The sequence below is a fragment of the Varanus komodoensis genome, unplaced genomic scaffold (assembly GCF_004798865.1).
Source record: "Varanus komodoensis strain SLA01 unplaced genomic scaffold, ASM479886v1 scaffold1, whole genome shotgun sequence".
Taxonomy (NCBI): domain Eukaryota; kingdom Metazoa; phylum Chordata; class Lepidosauria; order Squamata; family Varanidae; genus Varanus; species Varanus komodoensis.
The window spans coordinates 79993934-80020379 of NW_025335268.1; the positions used below are offsets into that span (position 1 = coordinate 79993934).

The 26446-nt window shown below is 39.5% G+C and overlaps 1 protein-coding gene across 9 annotated transcripts in view; it reads right to left on the minus strand.

Moving 5' to 3' along the window:
* The window catches only part of TBL1X (transducin beta like 1 X-linked), a 184909-nt gene that overhangs the window by 47706 nt on the left and 110757 nt on the right, over positions 1–26446 (minus strand). For 8 of the 9 annotated variants that reach the window (XM_044432497.1, XM_044432469.1, XM_044432459.1 and 5 more), the window contains one exon: positions 22280–22387. The exons of the other annotated variant lie outside the window; for it this stretch is intronic. The gene's annotated coding sequence lies outside the window, so the exon portion shown is untranslated. The remainder of the gene's footprint in view (positions 1–22279; positions 22388–26446) is intronic. 9 annotated transcript variants of the gene reach the window in all.

Here is a 26446-nt window from a genome sequence, read left to right on the forward strand (position 1 = left end):
CAAAAAATTAAGGGACTTCTTGGTACAAAACGATCTGAATCTTCATAAAATTGTTCAAGAATACATAATAGAGCATTTGTTGAATCACAAAAAACTATTAAGACAATATTTTCTGTTGCAAACATAATCAAATGACTGAATTAAAAACCAATTTAATTATTGACAAGGGAAAATGTATCAATGAAAGAGAAGGAATTGATTAATTAGTTTATATCTACAGATTTGATGTTAAAAATTAAGTACCAGCACAAAGAACTTTTTTGGTTGCAACTTTACAGTAAATATCCTGAAGTGTCTGATCATACAACAAAGATTCTTTAATATTATACTATTATACTAATATTTAGCATGCATTTAGAAAATTTAGTATTATTTAGTTACTAAGCAATAAATAGGTTCACTAAGGTACTTATAAATGTCTTCTGTTTACATTGTGTTAAATGTATTATTGAAACATCAATTGTAACATTTTGTTAAAATAGAATGTATTGCATGAAATGCACTTGTGGATTCTGCACTGGTTTTTCATATTGAGAAGCATTCCTCAGGTTTCTTGAGTTTGAAGAACACTGGCTTAGGGTATCATTTCTGCTGGATTCTAGTTTTACTATGCTGCTGCTGCTGCTGTTGCTGCTGCTGCTGTTGCTGGTAACAAAGTTGTGTCCGACCTATCTTGACCCCATGGATGACATTCCTCCAGGCCTTCCTGTCCTCCACCATCCCCCGGAGTCCACCTACATAAGCTCACACCAACTGCTTAAGTGACTCCATCTAGCCACCTCATCCTTTGCCGTCCCCTTCTTTTGCTATCCCATCATTAGGCTCTTCTCCAGGGAGTCCTTCCTTCTCATTAGGTAGCCAAAGTATTTGAGTTTCATCTTCAGTATCTCGCCTTCTAAAGAACAGTCAGGGTTGATCTCCTCTAGGACTGACCGGTTTGATCACCTTGTGGTCCAAGGGACTAGCAGGAGTCTCCTGCAGCACCACAATTCAAAGGCCTCAATTCTTCGGCACTCAGCCCTCCTTATGATCCAACTTTCACAGCCATACATTGCAACTGGGAAAACCATAGCCTTGACTATACTCAGGGTAATGTCTCTGCTTCTTAGTATGCGGTCTAGATTTGCCATAGCTTTCCTCCCCAGGAGCAAGTGTCTTTTAATTTCTTGGCTGCAGTCCCCTTCTGTGGTGATCTTGGAGCCCAGGAAAATAAAATCTGTCACTACCTCCATTTTTTCCCCATCTATTTGTCAGGAAGTGAGAGAACTGGATGCCATGATATTAGTTTTCTTAATGTTGAGTTTCAAGCTAACTTTTGTACTCTTCCTTCACCCACACCTAGAGGCTCTTTAGTTCCTCTTCACTTTCTTCCATTAGAGTGGTATCATCTGCATATCTGAGGTTGTTGATATTTCTCCCAGCAATCTTAATTCCAACTGGTGATTCATCTAGCCCCACCTTTCTCTTGATGTGCTCTGCATATAAGTTAAATAGGTGGGGCGACAGTATACAGCCTTGCCGAACTCCTTTCTCAAGTTTGAACCAATCAGTGGTTCCGTGTCTAGTTCTCACTGTTGCTTCTTGACCCACATATAGGTTTCTCAAGAGACAAATAAGATGGTCTGGTACTCCCATCTCTTTAAGAACTTGCCACAATTTGCTGTGATCCACACAATCAAAGGCTTTAGCATAATCGATGAAGCAGAAGTAGATGTTTTTCTGGAACTCCCTAGCTTTCTCCATGATCCACAGTATGTGGGAATTTGATCTCTAGTTCCTCTCCCTCTTTGAAATCCTGCCTGTATTTCTGGTAGTTCTTGGTCCACATACTGCTGGAGCCTAGCTTGTAGGATTTTGAGCATAACTTTGCTAGCATATGAAATGAGTGCAGTGGTGCGGTAGTTTGAATATTCTTTGGCACTGCCCTTCTTTGGGACCAGAATGTAAACTGACCTTTTCCAATCCTGTGGCCACTGCTCATTTTTCCAAATGTGCTGGCATATTGAGTGTTGCACTTTAACTGCATTGTCTTTTAGGATTTTAAATAGCTCAGCTGGAATACTGTGACCTCCACTAGCTTTGTTGTTGCTCAGACTTCCTAAGGCCCATTTGACTTCACAATTCAGGATGTCTGACTCAAGGTCAGTGACCACCCCATTGTGGTTATCAGGAACGTTAAGCTCTTTCTTGTATAGTTCTTCTGTGAAATCTTGCCAACTCTTCTTAATCTCTTCTGCCTCTGTTAGGTCCCTGCCATTTTGGTCCTTTATCATGCCCATCTTTGCATGAAACATTTCCTTCATATCTCCAATTTTCTTGAAGAGATCTCTGGTCCTCCCTATTCTATTGTTTTCTTCTATTCCTTTGCACTGTTCATTTCAGAAGGCATTCTTATCTCTTCTAGCTATTCTCTGGAATTCTGCATTCAATTGGGTGCATCTTTCCTTTTCTCCCTTGCCTTTCACTTCCTTTCTTTCCTCAGCTACTTGTAAAACTTCCTCGGACAGCCATTTTGCTTTCTTGCATTTCCTTTTCTTTGGGATGGTTTTAGTTGCTACCTCTTGTACAATGTTGCGAACCTCCATCCATAGTTCTTCAGGCACTCTGTCTATCAGATCTAATTCCTGTAATCTATTTGTCACCTCTACTGTATATTCATCAGGGATATGATTTAGGTCATACCTGAGTGGCCTAGTGCTTTTCCCTACTTCCTTCAATTTAAGCCTAAATTTTGCAACAAGAAGCTCATGATCTGAGCCACAGTCGGTTCCTGGTCTAGTTTTTACTGACTGTATAGAGCTTCTCCATCTTTGGCTGAAGAGCACATAGTCAATCGGATTTCTGTGTTGACCGTCTGGTGATGTCCATGTGTAGAGTCGTCTCTTGGGTTGTTGGAAAAGAGTGCTTGCTATGACCATCGTATTTTCTTGACAAAATTCTACCAGCCTGTGCCCTGCTTCATTTTGTACTCCAAGGCCAAACTTGCCTGTTATTCCAGTTATCTTTTGGCTTCTTACTTTTAGCATTCCAATCCCCCATGATGATAAGGACATCATTTTTGGGTGTTAATTCTAGAAGGTGTTGTAGGTCTTCATAGAACCAGTCAACTTCAGCCTCTTCAGCACCAGCGGTTGGGGCATAGACTTGGACTACTATGATGTTGAATGGTTTGCCTTGGATTCGAACTGAGATCATTCTGTCATTTTGGAGATTGTATCCCAGTACTGCTTTTCCTACTCTTTTATTGACTAAGAAGGCTACTCCATTTCTTCTGAGGGATTCTTGCCCGCAGTAGTACTATGCTGTAGAAAATTCAAAATGAACCAACCAATCCAACAACCAATTCATAATGATCCAACATCAACATTAGGGCAAAAATGAAAAGTACAAAAATCAAGGAATTAAAATGCATTCAAATTTTTCTGAGGGAAGAAGACAATTTAATTACTTTAAAGTATAGTTTCAAACACTTTGATTACTGAAGATGGGAAGCATCCGTACAGCAGGGCTTAGCTTCATAAGCACATGAGTAGTGCTAAGAAAGTCCATAAAATATTCTCCCTACCCTTTCTCAAATATACCCACACAGTCAGCCATATGATATATTTGTAAAAAGCAAGTTTTAGAAAATGAAAATATTCCAGAACAACAACCACCTTAAATTATTTTGTCCTTTTCATAAGAACTTTTAATGCTTTAATTTCCCAGCCTTGCCTTATTTATAGGATAGCCAGATGTTACTTACTTTCCGGTGATGTAGGACATCTTTATTTTTATACAGGCCAGATGTTTAATGGCAGGTTGTTTTTCACACTGGATTATTTACCAGTGGTTTCATTTTTAAATATCCATAGCTATCTTAAGGCTATGAGATAGAAAGAGCAAAGAATAACTTTACCCTACAATTTTGGGACAAGGAACTGTTATGTTGTTCCCTGAATATACAATCACTGGCTCTCCAAGCTGGTACTTCACAGGGGAACAAATATTGTGTGCAAAGGCAAGCATAATGCAGAAATATAGCCATGAGTTGTTGTTTTAAACTGTTTCTGTTACTTAGATTTCAAACATTGAGGACAATAAGCACAAAAGGAGGATCTGTGTTTTCAAACTACCTGTCAAAAGCTTTTAAGGCGGAAAAAAAGAAAACCCAAAGTCTCTCTTCTGAGGTGAATTCACAGCTGCAGCACTGCTATGGATTGCTTTCTCTGCTATTCCATGATGAAGCATTACAGGACAAAGAATCACATTGATGTCTGATACGACTAGAAACAGAAGTCTATTTATAAAGAAAAGAAGCAAAGAAATTGTCTTCTTTATGCTCACTCACACATGCCCCACTTTAATTTTGCCATCTCTACTAGAACATATCTAATGTTTCATTCACCAAAGAAGCCTTCAAAAAGGTTCCTCAATACTGAACCCTGCATATCCTATATTTCAGTGGTGAATTCATTTTCTTATGTAGCCAAAATGGCAACATCCAGACACAAGAAGGCAGTATTAGCAGGTTTGTGGGAGCCCCAACATTTGCAGAACAACATATTTATAATATTTAAAGGTAAAGGCAAAGGTTTCCCCTTGACATTAAGTCCAGTCATGCCTGACTCTAGGGGGCGGTGCTCATCTCCGTTTCCTAGCCGAGGGAACCAGTGTTTGTCCGCAGACAGTCTCCGTGGTCATGTGGCCAGCATGACTAAACACCAAAGCACCCGGAATGCTGTTGCCTTCCCACTGAAGTGGTACCTTTTTATCTACTTGCATTTGCATGCTTTCGAACTGCAAAGTTGGCAGGAGCTGGGATGGAGCAACGGGAACTCACCCCATTGTGCAGTTTCAAACCGGCGACCTTTCAATCAACCAGCCCAGTGGCACAGTGGTTTAAACCACTGCGCCACCTGCATCCCTTCTAATATTTAGAAATACTTAAATAATTTTACTGGGTGTCCATTCAGTTCCATATCTGAAAATGTGATAATGGCTTACCCATATATGGTTGTTTGGATAAAATGTAATTATTGCATCACATTTAGCAAAATGGAAGTGGGTGTTATATAAACTATTAACATAGTCTATTACTAGAATGTTAATACTATCATTTATTCTTTAGTTTTCAAATCAGTGACCTCAGAGGAAGCACACTGTACTAATTTTGAGTCAGCTATCCAATCAATCTAACAACTTCAAATGGAATATCAGTGTCTTGAATCTCCTGCTACTTTATAAATCACAATGAACCTCCAATAGTTTCCTTTACTCTACAGACAATTCACCAAACTCCTGGTGCATACTGAAAACCAACACAATTAAATGTCTAGCACCTTAGACCAACTGGTTGCTAAATGCCTTTGAATCAACATCCAAGAACTGATCAACCAGGGATATAATCCTTCAATGCTCTACAAAAAAGGTTTACCAATGAATTATCTCACCCTTAAAACTACTACTTTAACATAGAAGGCAGCATTTGGCTCAGTATTTCACGCTTGGTTTTATTTATGTATGCTCTGCGTGTGTGCGTGCATGCATGCATGCGTGTGTATCCCACTGTTTTTCTGCAAGAAACCCCACGTAGCTTACATAAACCTTCTCCTTCCCATTTTATCCTTAAGATAACCTGTAAAGTAGGTTAGGCTGAGAATCTAACCTGGTGAACTTAATGGCTGACTGCACTCTAGAACCAAAATCTCCCAAATCCCAGTGTTCTTCTGGATGGAAGCCAGATTATGTCAAACTATTTTTTAAACTAATTCTTCAGAAATTTATCAGTTTGAGTTTTGAGTTTCACAGACCAAAACTCAGCAATAGCTGGCCAGCTTTGCTGAAAGTCAACTAAACCTTCCTTTGCAATATGCCTCCACCAGGGATCTTTTTGAAAGTCTGTACCTCATGCTCCTTTTATGCAAGTCAATAGGTGACCATAAATATGAACTATGTATATACATATGGAAGGAAGGACGGACGGAAGGACGGACATCAAGAAAAAGCACTCATAGTGATTCATGCAGAAACACAATGAGTTACATAATGCATCCTCTTACATACTCCGAAAACAATTTTTGGATAGAAGATTGATGTGGGGCTGCCCTTGAAGTCTGTTCAGAAGTTGCTGTTTGTGGAAATGTAGCAGCTAGACTAATAACTGAGACTAGAAGGTCCATTCTGGGCAACTTGTACTGATTGCTAGTACATTTCCAAGCCTAATTCAGACGGTTGGTTTAGCATATACAGCCTGGGAATGAAGTGCATGATAGAATGGCTCTTCTGAGTTTGCTTGGTTACTACAGCCAACATCTGAGCCGATCATCTGGGTGCCATCTACAAGGGAGGCCTGGAGACCTACAACAATAGAGAGGACCTTCTCACTGTTGGCTCTCTGTTTATGTAATGACATTTCCATGGAAGCCCATCTGGCACCAGCTCTGCCATCTCTTCTCCCTAGCATTTAATGTCATTTAAGGACACTTAATGGAATGATTGCCCATTTGTTTCATATGCTTCTAACAGGCGTAGTTTTATTAAAATTGTTCTAGGTGGTAATTGTTTTTTAAAATTTGTATTTTGAAAAATATATATTGTTCTTTATCATATTTATTGCATTTGTGAATTGTGTTTTATGAAATACTGTTGCACAATATAGAAATTAAATAGTGTGTCTATGCATGTCCACATATCATCCTATGCATGCATATCCTATCCATGTTTATTCAAATACATGTTCAATGGGACTTACTTTCAAGTATTTTTAATTAACATTTATTTACTATCTCATTTGCTAAAAAAACAAAACAAAACTCCATCAAGGTGGTGAACAAGAACTGAAAGCATTAAAACCATAACACAATAGCTCAATTATTAAAAACTATAAAGCTTAGAAAAAACCCTGCATTACTTAAAATGCTAAATAACAAAGATGCATCTTCACACCCATTCTAAGAGCCACAAGGGTACTTGAGAGGGCAAGAGCCCCTTGTTCGGAAATGACACAAGAGTCAACCTTTTATACATGCACGACAAATGGGCCTCTGCAGGCATTTTGGCATCCTTGAGGGAGCCTCTCCTGCAGTTCTTAATAACTGGGTAGGTTCATAATGTGATACATGCATAGGTAAATATTGCACATAAAATTAACATTTGCAAACACAAGTGGAGAAGCCAGAACATAGGCAACTGTTTCAAATAATACTTGCATAGAATCTTCTTCCCTTTTGCCCTACACTTAAAAGTTATTAGTTTGCTTGGTTTATTTTTCAGTTCTCAGCTGGCTTTCTTAACAACATCAGCCTCCAGCATTTAAGGTCTGAAAGCAGTAGTGGATCTTTTCCAATTCCCTTTGCTCCACAGTGAAAAGGTTTTTTGCTATATTGATCTTTTTTTTCTTGGCAGTTTGCTGGGGAAGGATGGGGAATCCAGCCCTCTTAATTAGAAGGATCGTGTTGTATTCTATTTCCTGACCTACTTCTGAGTCACAAGAACTTTAGTTATTCCTTTTTGTATACGTAATTTTAAAAACCTGAACTTTAAAAACTGACACATTATCCTAAGCCACTAAAGGGAAGGAAGAATGGAAATAAGAAACTAGATTTAGGACACAACAACTAAAGCTAAGAGAAACAAAAATGAGTAATAGTAATTGGAAAACAATGGTTTGTGTAGCTGGTTTTAGACAGTGTTACTACAGTGGACAAACATATGGACTTACTGTTACAGTAAATACACAGAATAACCAATTTACATCTACTTAGGAAATGTGCCTGTGTGTTTAATTCACACAGGTAGTTCCTGGGTTAAGAACAAGTTCCATTCCTGAGAACATCCTTATGCTGAATTTGCAGGATTAAGCCAAATGTTTGTCTGAGTATATGGATATATGGGGGGGGGGGGCACAAAAAAACCAGAAATATATTCATTTAAAAATTGTGCATTTATTTTTAAATGTTCAAGCTTCAGTCACCTTCAAAGTACTCTCCATTTGATGCAATAAACCTATCAATATGTTTTTTCCACTGCTCAAAACAGGTTTTGAACTCATCAATTTTGATGCCTTTTAGTGCTTCTGCCATTTCTTGTTTCACCTCTTCCACATCGGCAAAATGTTTCCAATTTGAGGACTTTTATCATCCAGGGGAACAATCAAACAAATAAACAAAAAGTCACACAGGGCAAAATGGGGTGAATAGGGAGGGTGGGGCACCAAGGGCCATGCCGTTTTTGGTCAAAACTCAGCTGAACAATATCTTACCACTGCATGTTGTTCGTATAAATCAGCCATCATGAAATAGTCTCCAAAAAACCCCAACTGAAGCTGCATGCAGCCTCTCACAAGAACCCAGCTGGGTACATTGATGCAGATAGTTTCCCAGAACAATCACTGAGCAGGAGAAGCTGGCGCTACAAAGGGTCTGCCCTCCAGAAGATAATTCTTGGATTTTTTTGGGTCCCACCCCACATATTTACCTTTCTATACATATAAAGCACTTAAGAAATACTTCCATTTATCTTCTTAAACACAATACTGCATTGTAATAATGATAATCTAAAGGAACACTTGCATCCATATATGCCCTCCCGCTCCCTGAGATCAGCGGCAGAGGCCCTTCTCTGGGAACCCTCCGTGAAGGATATTAGGAGGGTGAGTACCCGGAGGAGGGCTTTCTCTGCGGTGGGGCCCCACCTATGGAATGTGCTCCCCAGAGAGGTCCGCCTGGTGCCGTCGTTATTTGTTTTTCGGCGCCAGGCTAAGACCTTTTTATTTAAAACTTATTTTAAGTGTTAATTTATTATGGAGGATTTTTTAAAAAAAATTAAGCTGAGATGCATTGGGTTTTAATATTTTTAGTGTATAAGTTTTTATATGATTTTGTTTCTGTTTTGGTTGTGAGCCGCCCCAAGGCTTTGTTGCGATGGGGGCAGCATAGAAATGTTTTAAATCAATCAATCAATAAATAAATAAAAGAGTAAAAAAAAGTAACTACAGGTACTGATGAGAGAGAAAGATAATCTGTATGTATGAATGTGTTTATGTATACTGTACTGTAAGAAACAAATAAAAGAAACAGATCTTAAAACAGTTTAGAATGTATTTATTTAAAACTTTTGTATCCTGTCCTATACATAAAAGTCTCAAGATGGTCCAACAACAAAGGCACAGCATCATATCTATAATAAACTTCCCACTAAAGAAAAATTAAAATAGTGGGAAAAAGGATTTGGCCTGGTGCCAAAAAGAATACAGTATTGGCACCAGGCGCACCTCCCTAGAACAGTCTTGAAGTAACATTAAGCCTAACTTTAACTAATGATGGTGGAGATGGGCCTGGTGCTGGAGATTCAGGGTTTGATTGTACTGCTGAAGAGCAGGGAGATTACCTGCAGTTGCTTTCTTGAAAAGGCTGTTTGTACAGCCATATTCTTTTTCTCATCATAAATGGCCTTGTAGCAGCTGAGGGTCTGCTTACAAGGGCAAATGCTACTCCTCAAAAAACAAAACAAAACATCCGAAGGGGAACTACACGCCCTACATGTGCCCCGTAACACATCGGTTCGGGTATGCTCAAGCTGACACTGCAGAAGAAAAAGCTATGACTACTATATCTCTAAGGAACTAGGCTGCCACAGGGTCTTATATTAGTTTTTGCTGCAAAAGACGTACTAGGGCTTATTTTCAGATGATGTCTTATTTTTTCATATACAACAACCTACAATTATTCATGTACTAAAATCTACATTTATTCAAATACAGTCATGCCATCTTCTTCTGGAACATTGTCATAACTCTCCAAACCCCGAATTATGTTGCAACGGACGTACTAAATGCATTGGTCTGGCTGATGATCTTAACTGGGGCTTATTTGTGGGGTAGGGCTTATATTATGAACATTCTGAAAAATCATGCTAGGGCTTATTTTCCAGTTAGGCCTTATTTTCGGGGAAACAGGGTAGTTCCCTAGAAATTGCTAGGGAACTACACAATCACTGATGATGTGTTTTCAAATGTGTCACATAGTTCCCTAGGGATATTCACAGCTTTCCCTAGAAATATTCATATAGGATTTATGGAAGTCTGCACATTTTTAAGTAGGGGTTGTTCATAACCTGAAATAGTCTTATGAACTAAGTCTGCATAATTTATCTGGTTTATATAGCATCAACAGTTCCCTTTTTAATATAGGCTTTTTGAGAAGGCATGTGATGATCTCTGGCAGGTCAAGGAGAGAGCAAGAAGAGTCTGATATCACCACTGAAATCTTAATGTGATATTGATACAGAAAGGTTTGCACATTTCATATAATCTTATTCTTTTTAAAAAGCAGACAATCATATGGAAACATTTAATGGAACATGAGTTTAATCACTGAATTCAAAACATGGGAAGATTAATAAAGAAGGAAGGATGAATTCTCAGCAACATACCTTGATGCTCTCTTGGTAAACGTGTTCAGAAAACTTCATTTGCTGAGACAGTGATCCAGTTTGCCTGTCACTCAGGGCAAATCCTAGGTTGCTTAGCTCAGGAATTGCAAGTAGAGAGCTAAGCAACCTAAGAATTGCAAGTAGAGAGAAGCATGTAAATTGTTTCTGTGCCATTTCTGATCTCAATAACACAGGAACATTTCTCCGGTTTTTTTATAACATCCAGATGTGAAACTCTGTGCTGATTATGAGTCAAACAACCAAGAGTTAATCCAAAATAAACATAGGTTATTGTTGGGTTAACTCTGGGTGCAGGGTATGATCTTATAAGGAAGTGTCAGAGGTCAGAAAAGGGGTGTTAATTCTATCCTGTTGTTTGTTTGTTTTCAATTTCCCCAGGCCATTCCCACCTTTTCTGAGCTTACTTTGACTTTCAAACCGAGCTGGGATGAGGGAGAGAAATTTCAATTAAAAATATCCAAAGAAAACAGTTGCAGAAATAAATTGACGCAAGGGTAGATTTAACCATTACATTTGTGCAATGTAGGAAACACAGAATCGGAAAGCATGTGCGCACACACATAGATGCGCGCGCACACTTCATTTCTTTAATCAAATGATTTCAACCTCAGGGCTATGCTGAGAAAATATATGTGAAGAACTAGTGAACATTGTAGGAACATTGACACAAATGCTTCCTTTAGTGAAATTAATTATATACGTTTCCTCAGATATGCAAAATCACACACATATTACTATTTGATAAGTCCTTAAGTAAAGTTACACTTCAGGACAGTTTATCTCTAGTTATAAAAATATTGTGGTGGAGCTAGTAAAGAAAACCCAGAAATCATTAGGCCACAGGTCACTCCTAGCAAGTCTGCAAGAAAACATAGGAACTAATAAGGGGCATTTAATATTACTTTTACTATTACTGAATTTCTGTACTGTCCAATAGCTGAAGCTCTCTGGGTGGTTTGCAATAATTCCTAAAACAAGAAAATCAAATAAAGCAGCACTGCGTTTTAATAAAATGTAATAAATAAATAAATAAATAAATAAATAACAGCTGAAACAATATATGATAGGAAGTAAAACTGTTAACACAACTTTGATGAAACATAACAACTGGGGTCAGCATGGCAACTCATCATGGGTACTAGCCACACTGAGTTGTGGTGTCAGCTATACACTGGTTGCTTTGCGCAGGGTGGCTGATTCTTCAGCAACCAGCAACCCTGACAACTTATTGTTTCAAGGCTTGCTCAATCCATTATGGGGATGCAATTTGCTTGTGAGCTGTGGGGACTGGCTAGCATACCACTCAGCAAGAGCAATGATAATAATAAAAAAAACTACTTTTTGCAATGTCACTTTTGCCACTGCCCAAGCAGCACTTTGTGGACAACTGCCACTTGTTTGGTGCTACTTTTTGAATTATTGTCAAAAAGTGTTTCTGTTCACTGAACTATTCTTTTCAGCCCCATAAAATCATGTAAATATGTTCATATTTTTTAAAAATCTGCCTTTCACAACTATAGAATTATAGTATTTTCTGGTCAATTTTCTTGTATGTTTCAGCTGTCAAAGCAAGCAGCAAAACTGAGGAGGTTGCATAGATGGAAACTGACAAGAAAAAAACGACATAAAGATATACATTCAGCACACTTGCCAGGGACCAATTACTGAATTATCAATTAAACAAAACTTGTAAAGTGTATGGGCAGTAGGGACTACTTTTCAGAGCAATTACAACTACAGTTACTAAAAATACCATTATTTACCTCCCAGCTATTAAGTCTGCATCTATTTCAGCATCTAGAACTGCCAGGGACCGACCAGACAAGACTATCTTGATAGGTCTAAGAGTGGATTTGCACTGCAAAAGAAATAAAAATTAACCCACCCACGTTTGTGTATTTTTAGGCTGTGACTTATTTCTTTAAATATGCAATGACTAGACCAGGGAAAGCAAAGCAAGAGAAGTTCTACCACAAAGGACACCAGGATAGCAAATGGAGGAACAACGGCAAAAGACAAAAGGAACATGATAAGCCCAACCACAGATGCACTGCGGGTTTTACAAAGAGCCCATTCTGCATGTCAGATGTGGGATCTCCTATGTTAGAGGCATTCAAAATGCAACAGGACAGCCTTCTGGGAGGGATGGTTTAACATGCAAGTCCTCCACTGAACAGGGAGTTGGACCTGATGACCCTCTAGCTCTTCCAATTCCACTATTCTATGATTCCAGGATTCAATGAGTGACTTAAGATGCTGTACAAATGTGACTAACTTCTCCCTTCTCCAGGGAATGTCCACAATAATGAGATTTCTTTTCCTAAATTCCTGTCAGGTTCATATTAGACTTCAATGCATTTGTTAATGGAGCAAGTTAAGAATTAAAGCATTATGTCTTCCTCAAAATAAGGAAATACAAAGCAGCTGTAAATGAAAGATAAAACAAATGTTGAGTAACAAGTAAGCTCTTAATTATCTTTTTATTCTTAGTATTAAGTTCTCAGCATTATTCTATGTCAAACCAAACTCCGGCCTCCCTGGTCTCATCTTATGCCAAGAAAGCACAGCACACAATAATATAATTTACCAATGATAATACTATGTAAACATAGCTGTTAAAATATCCGAATAGCCCATATGCCATATAGTATTTGGAGCAATTAGAAACATTAACCCACCATTCATATTGGCACCACTCATATTCACTGTCCTCCATATTTTCAATCTGCCATGCAGCCTTGAGGAATCTCACATGTCCTTTATGACAGCTGCTGAAACAAGGGAGGGCATTGATGCAGCTGTCATCTTTGCCTTTCAACCTATCCGTGTCACCTGTTAATTAGCACTGTGGGTGGCAGACATGCTCTGGGCAAAGGGATCAAGCACTAAATAATCAGATGCATTGATCTCTGAACTGAGCTTCTCATTACAGAGTGAAAACCATGGTGAAGCTCTGTAGGCGGGCTGAACAGGGGAAAGGAAAAAAAAATACCTAATTACCCAAAACAAGAGGAAAGTGACTCCCAGTAACATTTAGGATTGAATGGTTAAGGACAGTCATTTAGTCTTTCCAGAGCAATACATTGGACTCATTTGCAATCAGCTATGCTTAAATCAAGCCTACACATGTTCATAGCAATAGCCTTCCTGGATAGCTATACATCGAGCTAGTTTGTTGAATCACCTATGCTATGATGGAAGGGCATGGCCCTGCAGCAGGTTGGGTGACCAGATGTGGAAATCGAGCAATGCTTGGACTTGATGGCCTTATAGGCCCCTTCCAACTCTAGATCTGTTTTACTCTGTTGCATCCAGAACCAAGTCCAGGCAAGTTCAGAAGCGCTTAGCCACAGATAACTAGGCACAGGATTACAACCTTTCAGTGCAATGTTATGTACCTGTGCTCAGAATTAAGCCCAACTGCCAGGTAAGTGAGCTTAGGTTTGCAGTCAGCTAAAAACCTAAATACATTCTTAGCAACCTAAACAGGGGTTTTATTTAGATTAAAAAATAAATTTAGCAATACCTGTTTAAATAGGCAGTTATGGTGCTTGCTAACAGATAATTCATTTATTGATATTATGAATTGCTACTGAATTTCTGGAATGTGACGCCCACAAGGAAAACCAAGCTGCCTCTTTCAGTAAATTCTTAACTGAATGTAGCTTCTCTATATCAGACCAAGAAGCACTTACCAGATGTCAGATCCAGATGTGTGATAGGACATGTGATAAAACGAAGGGGAGGTTATATATTGAGATTTGGTATTGCTTACATCATGGGATGGGAGGGGCAACATATCTCTGTCAAGACGAGCTTTCTCTCGGGACTCATCTCTTGGGGCCACGTCTCAGGGGGTGGAGCCAAAGTCTGCAATGACCTGAGCCCGAAGAGAGAAGGGACCCCCCCCCCTCTGTCTTTTATGGCACATCCTTCTCCACCTGCCACCCTACCACCCAGTCTCAGAGCACTGGGATCTCCCTTGCCTGAAATCTTAATTTATTGCACTTGGACTGCTTTCAGAATTCAATCAAGCATTGTGTGCAGCTGCTGGTTGCCTACCCTTGCCTTACATGAAAGGAATAGTCAGTATTGGGACTGTTGTTCTTTGCCAAACAGTGTCGGTCTCACAGGAGATATCCATTAGAAAGTGAAAGCTATCACACTTTCATCAAACTGAAAAGAATAAATTTACTAGGTTGTTATTTATAACCTTTCTGAAGATTAAGCCTATAAATTCAGTGTATGCCACAGTATAGGGAAGTTTAGCAAGCACTGAATTGGGGGGGAAATAAAAAATTAGGTTGCCTTCACATACTATATTTTTCAACATGGAGATTAGCATATCTACCTGAAAAAATGTAGTTTATAAATTTTCATGAGTGTCACAAAGAGATTTTCTACCAAGGGGATGGAGGATTTGGCAACTACATATGTACTGGATTCTTAACCTAGGAAAAACATTGCACCATGTTATTACAGAATTGCTGTTTATAACACCTACAATTCTCTCTCACACAGATTTAAAAAAAAAAAGAAACAATGATTTCTTTAGGCGGAACAAAACAATAAATTATGCAAATATTATTTTTTGTGCAATTTAGCCTTTGTCTCACCACAAATTTATACCTTAGTACCTTAGATAAGCAGGAAGGTCAGTCAAGAGCATGGGGCACAGCTAGGAGTCTCAGAGCCAGTCTCTGATCATCCTTTCATGGCCATATGTTCCGGTTCACAAAACATTCCTTGTCCCTCACAGTACACATTTAACAATCAGATACTTTTCCCTATTCTCAAACCTGAAAAGAGCCATTTAAATTTAAGCAGAGAAGGCAGCAATTGAGCTGGAACAGGATAAATAGCAATTTAGCATTTTAATTGGCGAAGCTTAAAAATGCACGTTTTATTTTTGAAATTATTGTCCCCAACTAGCAATTTTTATCCTACCTTTCTACTACTGAAGATTGGCACACATCTTTTTCAGATAACAAAACAGTATAGAGTTGGAACCAGACTTACTCATACTTCAAATACACCCATTGTAAACAATAGAATATAGTCATGCTAATTCTACAAGTACAACCAATAGCCAATCTCTAAAATTAATAAATGAATATACACACATAAGCATGCATGCACTCGCACGCACACACACTTTCATTTCAAGACAACACACACACAAAGTCCAACAGCAGCAAGAATAAACACTTTTACACGTTAAAACTGACAGCAACAAAACAATTAGTTACAGATTAAAAGCCCATCAAAATAAAAGTGTTTTGTATTTCTGGCAAAATAAAAAACATAAAGAGAGTGCATGAAAAATGTCAATTGCACCACCATTGCTGCCACCACCAGCCAAAAGGTCCATTCCCTCTTGCAGAATTTCCCATGATGGTACCAAAAGCAAGGCTTCCAATACCTTAATTCTCAACCAGATGTGAGGGTGGCTTGTTCTGAACAAACCAGAGTTAATGTTAACCACATTTTGTTGGTTCAGGCAGCATAATAAGCAGGAGCTCAACAACACTACTAATGAAAGTTTCCAGAACCTCTCCTCATGAGCATGTTGGAAGACTGAGAACTAAAGGCTAATATGACTTGTTCTCATCATGCTAAAACACAGTGTAGCATGATGCTTGAACCACATGGGAAACAGACTGTCTGTATGCCATCGCCAATCCAGCTTTTGACATGGCACCTCTTGTAGGATGCTCAGTAAGACACTTTGGAAATAGGTATACAATTTAATCAGCTTTGATGAATATTGGTTTAGCTGCTTCCATTCAACACAGGCTAATATGGTTTCACTGCACGGTCTTCCCCTCATATATTGCTGAATTTGAATTAGAGAGAAAAGTATTTGTGAACAACACTTGAAACACTGAGACCTTTTCACTGGACTACACTACAAGTTCTGTGGTTCCAAGACCCTGGCAGCGCTGGATGAGCATTAAACAATCTGATGTGGAGACCTTCTGTCAGGCAAAGCCTGCCAGTTCCAATCTGCCAGTTACATTCTCCTCGGGGAACATTCTTTATGGTGCTTGCCAACTCAGCTTCCACTGAAGTCAGTGGAACTGAGTTTTGCTAATAGCTTCAGCAAAGAGACCTGATCCTTCCTCAAAGTCTCAAACTTCTATCTGGGAAAAAAGGCATAAAATCTACCTAGGGGTATTTGCGCAACAGCCTACTTTCTCTGTAGCATGAAAACAGGTACAATTACTGTAAGGTAAAGCCAACACACTGAGAGGAAATGCCGAAACTGTAACTTGCAGGGAAGTCGAAGCTTTGAAATGTTTTAACCGGCTCCTTCAACCAGGGTAACAGATAAAGCAGACATTAAGACACAGTAACTTATCTTCACTTAGTCCTACCATTATTGGAACTCAGGGTGAGTCTAATACAAATAAAAATTTTGCCCGTGAACAAACATTTACATTCCAGGAAACTAAAAGAATATGGATGTGCTATGCAATTCTTTAGGCTTTATAGAAATTAAGCAGAATATGAAAAATATTGGAGCAGTATATGATGAATGTGAGCAAGACCTCTGATATTGAAGGTTAAAAGCAAGAAGTTATCATCAAAACATGCTATCTTTCCTTTCCATCTAAATCCTAGGAAGCTATTCTAGTTCTAAATCAGTGTTTGATTATCAGTAATGGACTGGAGGGAGGCAGAGAAATTGAAGCTTAATCCAGACAAGATAAAGATGCTCTTGGTCAGCTGAAAAATAGATCAGGGAAGAGTGATTCAACCTGTTGGGGTCATACACCTCCTGAAGGCTCAGTTGACAGTTTGGATATACTCTTAGGTACAGCTTTGGATGCTCAGTTTTCATTGGTGCCCAGGAGGGGGCTTGTACAGTTAAGACTAGTGTGCCAAGAGTGCCCAAATCTGATCGCAATGACCCATGCCCTTACCTACATTCTGCTTGGACTACTGTGATGTGCTCTACAGGAGCTGCCTTGGAAAAATTTTGGAAACTTCAGCTGTCCAGATTGCTGTGGCCGGATTATTAACCTGCCCCAGTTATATGCATCTCCCCTTTCCCAACAGCTTGCAGGTAGTCAAGTGTTGGTGATGACATATGGAATGGGAAAAGGCTGTTTGGAAGGCCACATTTGCCAGATGAGCCTGCCCAGCACTATCAAAGGGCCTTCTGGGTGGCCAATCCCAAGTTTTCAAACTCCCTGCCAGACTAGCTCTCAGTTCACTTGCTTCCAGCATCTAAACACATTTTTATTCAGGCAGGCTTTTGACAGCTAAACTGAATTTCTGCTAAACTGGATTTATAATCGGATACATTCTGCTATTTCTTTCCTATTGATGTAATTTAATTGGTCTTTTATTTTAATTTGTATTTTATTTGATGTGTCTTTTATTGGAAACATTGTCAATGAATGAGTTTTAGTGTTTACATTATAATTTTGTTATTGTTCCTTCCATTTTATTGTTAGCTGCCCTGAGCAGAAATGTAGTGCTTGAAAAAATAAAACAGAACTAGAGTTATTGTATTTAATGTTGCTTCTAACAAGGACAAAGGGTCACAAAAGATATCTTTATTTTCACAAACATGCTGGTGGTTTCCATAGTGGCATGAGATTAGATCTGCAAGTGAGCCCCTTCTCCGAGTATTCTATCAGAAAAGGGCAAGCAATGAGAAAGGCTTTTCAGGTGATCACATCGTGTTCCTTTATTTCATTTCACTACCACGTAATGGCCAAAGCTCTCTGAGTAATTTCCAATGGTTCCTGAAACCGGGCAATAAATACAATAAAAACACCATGCAAAGTTTCCAAAATACCACATTTAAAAACACTTTAACAGCTAAAATGGTATTTAATATACAACACTCCTTTTAAAAACATCGGCCATGGGTGTCCATGTTGAGCCATTAAATATTCTTTAAATGCGCAGCGTGGAAATATGTCATGGCCTAGCACCAAAACGAAGACAGTTTTGGTGCCAAGTGGGCCTCAGTGGGGAGACCACTTCACAACTGTGAGGGCTGCCCTTAAGAAGGCCTTCCCCACTGTTGTGACCCTCCAAGTTTCCCTTGAAGGTGACACTTCAAGAAGGCTCCTGATGTTGATCATAGATCACCATCCAGTACTGCAGTCCCAAGTTATCTCCAGGGAATTGTCAAGTGAGAGAGGCACCTAACATTATCAGCATTTCTGTGTAGGTGAAAACCCTTGTTCACCAAGGGTTTTAATTCTTTGATTATAATCTGCTATTTTATTCCACTCCTTATTTTACTCTGGTTACTAATTTGTGGTTCTTATGATGTTGCCTGTTCTACTTTTTATTTACTGCTCTGGTTTTTGTGTCATTATTGTTTTTATGACTCCATTGTTTTAAAATTGTATATTTTGCTAATGTTTAGTATATCCATAAGGTGCTTTGAAGACTTCAATATCAAAAACATGTGCAATGTACAAATCGATGTTACCAGTTTTTAGAAATAGATCTTGAAATATAAATGCATCATGTGTGTACTCACTCCCATTTACTCACTATCTCACCTTATGAGAAACTATTTTTAATACTTTTCTACAAAATTATTGAATCCATAAAGTATAGGGAAAAGATGGGATAGTCACAAAGCATGGGAAAGGCCTCACTGCTCACTGTGATCAACTTTTTAGAGCTGCATTGTTAGAACTAGAAGACCAGATCAAGCAGTAATCATTATCAGAGGGCAAACCAGAAAGCAGGGCTAATGAGCAATTAGGAACAGAGAAAACCAAGGCAATAAAACAAGAAGTTCAGGCCATACTGGAGCTTAGGTAGACCTTGTTCCATGAGCAAGGCTTAGATGGAACAGGAAGTTCTTCATGATCCTTCCTGCCCAGGAGAAGTCAATGGCCAGCCTTTGAAGCCGCAAGAGATCTAGCAGGTTCTTCCAAGTTAATTGCAGTGCTGTGGATCATCAAAAGAAACGGTGGCATTTGACACTGCGTCAGCTTTTTGTTGATGCTCACTGAATTTCTATGCTAAACCTGTTTTCAGATAATGAAGTATTATGTTGGATTTTCCTTTGAACTTATTCAACTGAAATCCAAATTAGCTTATACTTTGGCCTGACTTGGATGACTAAGGCTCATAACTTATAGGGGTTTGTTGTTTATAGGGATAGTAACATGTATCATGGCTAACCATTTCTCTTTCACTTCTCCCACTCCTGATCACGTTCTGACTTATTTTTCTTGTTTGTTAATCAACATCAAATCAAAATTACCATATGGATATAAGAGATCCTGGCTTATTACAAGTCAAGTTAGTATAAGTCTTTCCAATGAAGTGTGTGCAAAAAGTGTGCAGAGGGGGAGAGGGGAACTATAGGAAAAGTGAGCACCCAATGTTTAATCACAGCTTTATAAATCAAGAGTCTGGGAATTTGGAAGGACCATCTAAAACATGGGTCCTCAAACTATGGCCCACACGATGGATCTGGCCCACCATACCCATTTATCCGGCCTGCGCCGCCACCTGCGCACTTGCTGCGGGGAGTGGTGGCTTGCTTACTCGGAGATAGTTTTGGACTTGTTGGGAGATCTCCAAGCGAGGAAGCTGCCGCCTCCGCCTGCCTCCCCTGCATGCGTGCACTTGCCTCCTGCCTCACAGTGTGGGCGGGGAGGCGGTGGCTTGTTCTCTCAGAGATGGTTTTGGACTCGCTGGGAGATCTCCAAGCAAGCAAGCAAGCAGCCACATGCGCTCAACACTGCCTCACTGGCCCATGCGCCCAGGCACCCCTGCCTCACCGGCCCATGTGGGTCGCCACCACCTTTCAACTGGCCCCCATTGAAAAAGTTTGAGGACCCCTGATCTAAAACATCAACAGATTCCTTTGAGATCAGGAAGGAATATAATCTTTCCTCTTGCTGGACGCTTTCCTTACATGGGCTTCCAAGAAAAATAAGTAGGCTGCCACCAGTCAGGATGAATTTCCTGGCATATCCTAGTCTGCGCAACGATGGGAGTTTCTGAGCCATATTGCCGAGTAACTTCTCCTTTCAGTCCAAGCCTATAAGAAAAGTACTTCAGATTTCTGTTCCCAAGGCCCAGAAAAAGAGACCTTACCAAAGCCTTTTCCAAAAAATCTGAAAACACAAGTGGTAGCTTGGTAAACAAGTAGTCTTTCACACAGACAAAAGTTTGGTAAAAAATCCTTGTCAAAAATGCAGCCAAATATTAAAATACAAAAAGAAGTTTACATAGTAAAACCAGAGAAACAAAGGAGAAAAAACCAGTGAAGACAACAATCACAATATTTCCAGAATTCCAAATAAAAATGTAGAAGTCTATCTAACTCTACCTAGATGAATAGTATCGGGAACCAAAGCCTATTATGAGTTTCTTGCAAAATGTGTAGTTTTTGAAAGCGAGAGCATCTGAGTTCCAGTTAAATTATACCCTGGAAGTTCTACTAGGACTTAGCCTTTCCCTTTCCCTTTCCATTCCTTTTCTTCTGAAATCTCAGCTCAATACATCCCCCTAGCAGAGACTAATGGTTAGTCTGTCCAATGGAACAATAATCTACCCGACATTAGTAGATCATGTTCTTATAACTATAACTCATATCTCAAAATTCCAAAGTGGTTAGAAGTCAGCCTATTTAAGAAAAAGGATTAATGCTTTGTTCACATTTGATAAGATATCAAATTGAGATAAAGTTTCAGGATGCCCAGCAGAATGCCAAATGATCAGTTGCTCTAGCCAGAAAATGAGTAGCAGTAGATTGATTTGGACAATTTGATAAACGCTGCATGCTGGTGGGCGGAAGAAAGAAAGATTTTAAGGTACTATGATCAAAAATTATCTAAGAGAACAGATCAAATAAAACACATAAGGGAGATTATTCTATTTATTATAATAATAGTTTTCATTAGTTTATTTATTTTACCCTCTTCAAGTTAAAATAGCTTATTAAACATTAGTTTAAAATATATTCCTAACAACTGTTTAAGGTTTATAAAGTAGTTCTTCCAGTTGCTAGTTTACTATGACCTGTTCCACACATAATGCTTCTTTAATTCATAACTAATGTATGGCTTGTTGCTTTACTCATAGTCTGACTGACAATCAAACAGACCATAGCCTGTTTTCTCAATCCCTGGTTTGTTTCTCATCTTTTTTGATAGCTCTTTAAATGTTTCCCAGTAATGAATTCACAGTACAACAACACATGGCAGTAACATATAGAGGGGCTGCCTTTTTTAACTGATCTTGCCTGTTGCTCCTCTAACTTGCTCGAACAGCCCATGACCAAATTATAGTTTTGAGTTAATACATAACTTATGGTTTAAATACCCAGAATTCACAAGTCATCAAGAAAGAATGAGTTCTCTTTCTGGCTTGTTTGTGATGAACAACCCATCATTTGTTAGTTAATAGCTGAACTTACCACATGACAAGAAGCTAAGTTTCAACAATTCATGGATTAGCCTTATGCAGGAATCAGGTCATTAGGTTACTTACACAGCATTATTCCAGTGAGTGACACTTATAGTAAGAAGCATGATAAGCATTACAAGTTGGGCTAGCTAGCTTTATATAATAAGAATATATAGCTTAATCTACCTACCTGTTAAGCCAAAGATACTTGAATTAAACCTGTGCCAGAACCTGTGGGATCCAAATGACCCCTTGTGGGTCAGACTGCTACCAACTACAGATGGCATTTGTGGATTTTTACACTTTAAAGGCACTATAGTACTTGTAGAACACTTTACATATAGATTTTCTAATTTCTGTCTCCCATCAAATTATGAAATTAAATATATGAGGACATTGCAGATTGTAAATATAAGTCCAGTTCCTGAATTGTTCTACTTACCTGGTCGTGAGACCTCTGAGCTGCTGAAAACTGCTTCTTGCAGGCTGCTGAGAAGAGGCTGGGGGTTTGAGTTACCATGGAGATCTTTACATTCGACAGTGGAGAAATCTAGAATGAGAGGATGCCCTCCCTCAGTCAGATCAAATTCACATTGAGAAAAGTGACAAAATATACACCTCTTTTCCAGTTTATTGCCCGTCCCCAAGATCATCAGACTGTCTGATTAAGTAGAATCAAACAAGTTCTAGAATCAGATATTGTTTGGACAAAAGTCCTAGCTGATATTGTAATTCTGCAGGTGGGGAGAATTCAGACGGGAAATAGGGTAGATGGAAAAAGCATAGGAAAGGCAAAACCTTATATCTGTTCAAGGGGACAGGGAGGTGGCAGAAAAAGACAGTGGGTGTTGCGTCTTGTTCTGCTCACAGCCATCATATGGCCTCTGATGTGGCTGAAAAATGGTTCCCCATGTCTGAGCTAGACGGACCAATGATCTTAGGTGGTATAAGGCAGAGTATAGTCTGGAAGCACATAATACAGTCACTCCTGAAGCTAAGCTGGTCTAGTCAGTGCCTGGATGGAAGACCACCTCATAGCCTCATCTCAAATTCCATGGTGGAAGAAAGGTGGGATATATACAAGTACCAATAAATAAATAAAAAGTTTGTTCAACCTTGGACTGTAAAAGAGAGTGATTAAAAGCAGCTTGGAAAGAAGCAGGCATGGGAGAACCAAACAATGGCACACTGTGACAGCCTTCTGAACTTTCACCCCCGCTGGGACTCAAAGAAAAATGCTGAAGCTGCCTTGCACCAAGTTGGTCCACTGGTCAGTCTAGCCCAGGATTGTCTGCACAGTAGAACTGGCTAGGAACAACTAGTCCCAACCTGGTTCTTATCAATGAGACACTGTCCTTCTACCTTCTCTTACCTGTACCTGTTTATCTAAATCCAAGTACAATCACTACCAACTGTTACAAAAGGAGTTTTTCATCTTGGATACTTGGTTAATTATCATGCATTATGCTACCTGGATGGGGGCAGCCCTGGGCTCCCTCTCACTCCACGGCACCAAGCTTTGGAAGATTCTTTGATCAGGGCCTTGTGCTCCGCGGCAGAGCCCATGTGTGTGATTGCACAGAGACCATGAAGAAGAACATACCAGTGTGAAAACACATTGGATTGTATTCATTTTAAGATGTGTCCAACTAAACTTCAAATACATTGTTGGTCTTTTTGTATTAAACATTTCTCTTTGGAGCATCCTCTTTATATTATGTGAACTTGTAGAAGCAATCAAAATGCTATTTCACAGCTCATGTCCCACAGATTTATTTTTCCAAAACTGTTCAAGAATAGTAACAACTACTACTGCAACAACAAAAGATCCCCTCCCATCCCTGCCTGTATTTTCCAGAGTGTTGTAGCAACATAGCAGGTTATTTTATTTTATTACATGGCATGAACCAGCATCTGTCATAATTCTCTATCTCCTTTATAGCCTCTCCTTAAATTTTAAATTGGAACAAGAAGAGTTAAGAAAAATAACCATAGCAGTATGTCTGCTACCATTAGTTCTATGTTTTGTGATGCAAGGAACTGGTATCTGATTAATAAGTCAGTTGCCATTATGTCTCTCTATATATGTGTGTAGATATATTCATTTTATTTACTGTACGTCTATATGGCTCCACATGCAAACACATCCTGGAATGGTGAGGAACCTTAGGCTAAAATAAATAGGAGAATAAAAAGAATTAAAGATATATATAAAACAAAATAATATTATGACAATGGCTGGACAGCAAGAAAGGGGTTCCTGGAGTAAGATGGTCTTTAGCAAGCACTGAAAACAGCACAGTGTTGGTACCTGCCTGACCTTCCAAAACTGTTCGCAGGGGAGTTCCAAAACTGGAAGGCTCTTCTCCTGATGTCATGGGTCTGAATGCAACAATCAGGATAATGTTCTCTGTTCACCTCAGTGACTAGGCAGGTTGAGAAGGACTTTTCAAGTATCCTGGTCCCAAGTTGTTTAGGGCTTTGTACACTATTTCTAAAACTGTAAGAATGGCCTAGAAGTGAATGGGTAGCCAGAGCAGTTCCTTCTGCAAAGAATTTGCACACTGGAAAATGGGAGCACCAAACCACTGCATTCTATGCTAGTGCCAGAATCCAGAGCAGCCTTAAGTTCAGCCCTACGTAAAGTGCATTGCAGTAATCCAGTCTTGGAGTTACCAGCACTTGCATCATGGTGGAGAGGATACAAGGCATGCCAACCTACTGTAGTCATTTGGTGCATTCACTCGGTACTCCAATGGCAGTGATGGATCTAGGAATACTCTCAGACTACACACCTGGTCTTTCAAGGGGAATTACAACCACATCCAGAACAAATGATAAATCTCTCTTCTGGACTCAGGAACTACTCAACCACAGGACTTCTGTCTTTGCAGGATTCAACGTCAGTTTTTCATTCAGTTCAAAATTCCGAGAGGGTTGCCATAAGTAAAGTTGATTGACAGCACATAACAACAACCAGACAGTGATTTAGAACTTACACAACCTCTCCTGATTCAGTTGTCACAGGGAGATAGATCTGTGTGTCAGCAGCACACCAACTGTGCTTGGCTCCAAATCCCAAATGGCTGCTTTTGCATCGGCTTCACATAGATGTTAACTAACACCAGGGACAGGGTGATACCTTATGGAACTCCATAGCTCAAATGCAGGGGCTTGAGGAACACTCATTGGAGTTAGTCTCTGGAATTGGCCTCACGGGTAAGACCAGAATCATTGTAACGCAATGCTTCCAACATGTAGCCCACAGAGTCCATCTTGGATGATACTATGGTTAATTGTGCAAAAACTGGTGAGAACCAGTAGAATTAGCAGGGTCACAGTGAGCCGTCTTTCTCCTGATAAAGGTGACTAAGGCTCATTTGGTCATAAAATGAGGTTGAAACCCAGACTGAAAGGGGTCTGTATACTTAGAATCCTCCAAGAGTGCCTTAGTTGTTCTGCAGTCAACTTCTCAATTACCTTCCCAGAAAGGAAGCATTTGCTATGAGGTGGTAATTATCAAATACCATTAGATCTAGAGTAGGGGTTTCCCCCCCAAGGAGTGGCTGCATTACTGCTTCCTTGAGGGTGGCAGGAACCATCCCTCCATGCAAAGATGTATTTACCACTTCCTAGACCCACCCTCTCAGCTAGCTTTTATCAGCAAGGGCAGGAATTAAGACAACATGTGGTTGGCCGCACTACTGAAAGCACCTTGTCCATGTCATTGAGCCCTAATAAATGAAATTGATCCCACAACTTTGCAAAGATGGTGGCAATCAGCCATCTCAGCTGAGCTGAACTAATCACAGTGCCAAAGGGAGCAAAGAACTGTCCTGCAAAATACATCAAAACTCATAAAGTCATCTGTAAGACAAGGAGACTGTTAGTCCACCTTACTTTGGAAAGCCTCGTACATTGCATTCCATGAAAGCTTTGCCAATCCTCTTTTCCCTTACCTACATTTATGTATGGTCCAATTTATAACTCTCTGCCCCCATGCAAACTAGCAGTCCTGCCCTGTAATAAACTGCCAGCCCTACAGTTTAGTGAGGACGAGGTTCCTGGAACAAAAGAACCAATCAGATTGTAAACTGGAAAGCCAATCTATGCCATTCTTCCTTGTGAGAGAGGCTGGAAGGCCTGGGTTTGAACGTGACTTGAGGGACTAAGACTAAAGCAGATGTTCCTTTTTCCTATTTATTCTATAGTAAGCACAGCAGATGGATGATCCAGGCGAGAATACCATAGGGAGCGTTAACCCTTTCATCTCTCCCCACACCCCACCTCGGTATTCTGAGCCAAACTCAGTGCTCTGTGCCTACAATGTATATTGCCAAATAGTGATTCATCTGCTTTTTCATAGATCAGATCTTTAAAGTATTCTCTGCTTCAGCCCTAAATCTGTAGCCAAGGAAATTCAGGGTGAAGGGTGTACACAGTGAAAAATGTCATGACAAATGTGAAAAGGAAACATGTAGAAATGGAATATCGCTGCAAAATATCCTCAGTTAAGAAGTCTGCCTGCCAGACACTCTTCAGTTGCTATCGCTGTTTCTACAACCATTCCTTCAGCAAAAAAATGTTCCAAAATTAAAGTGTGTGTGTG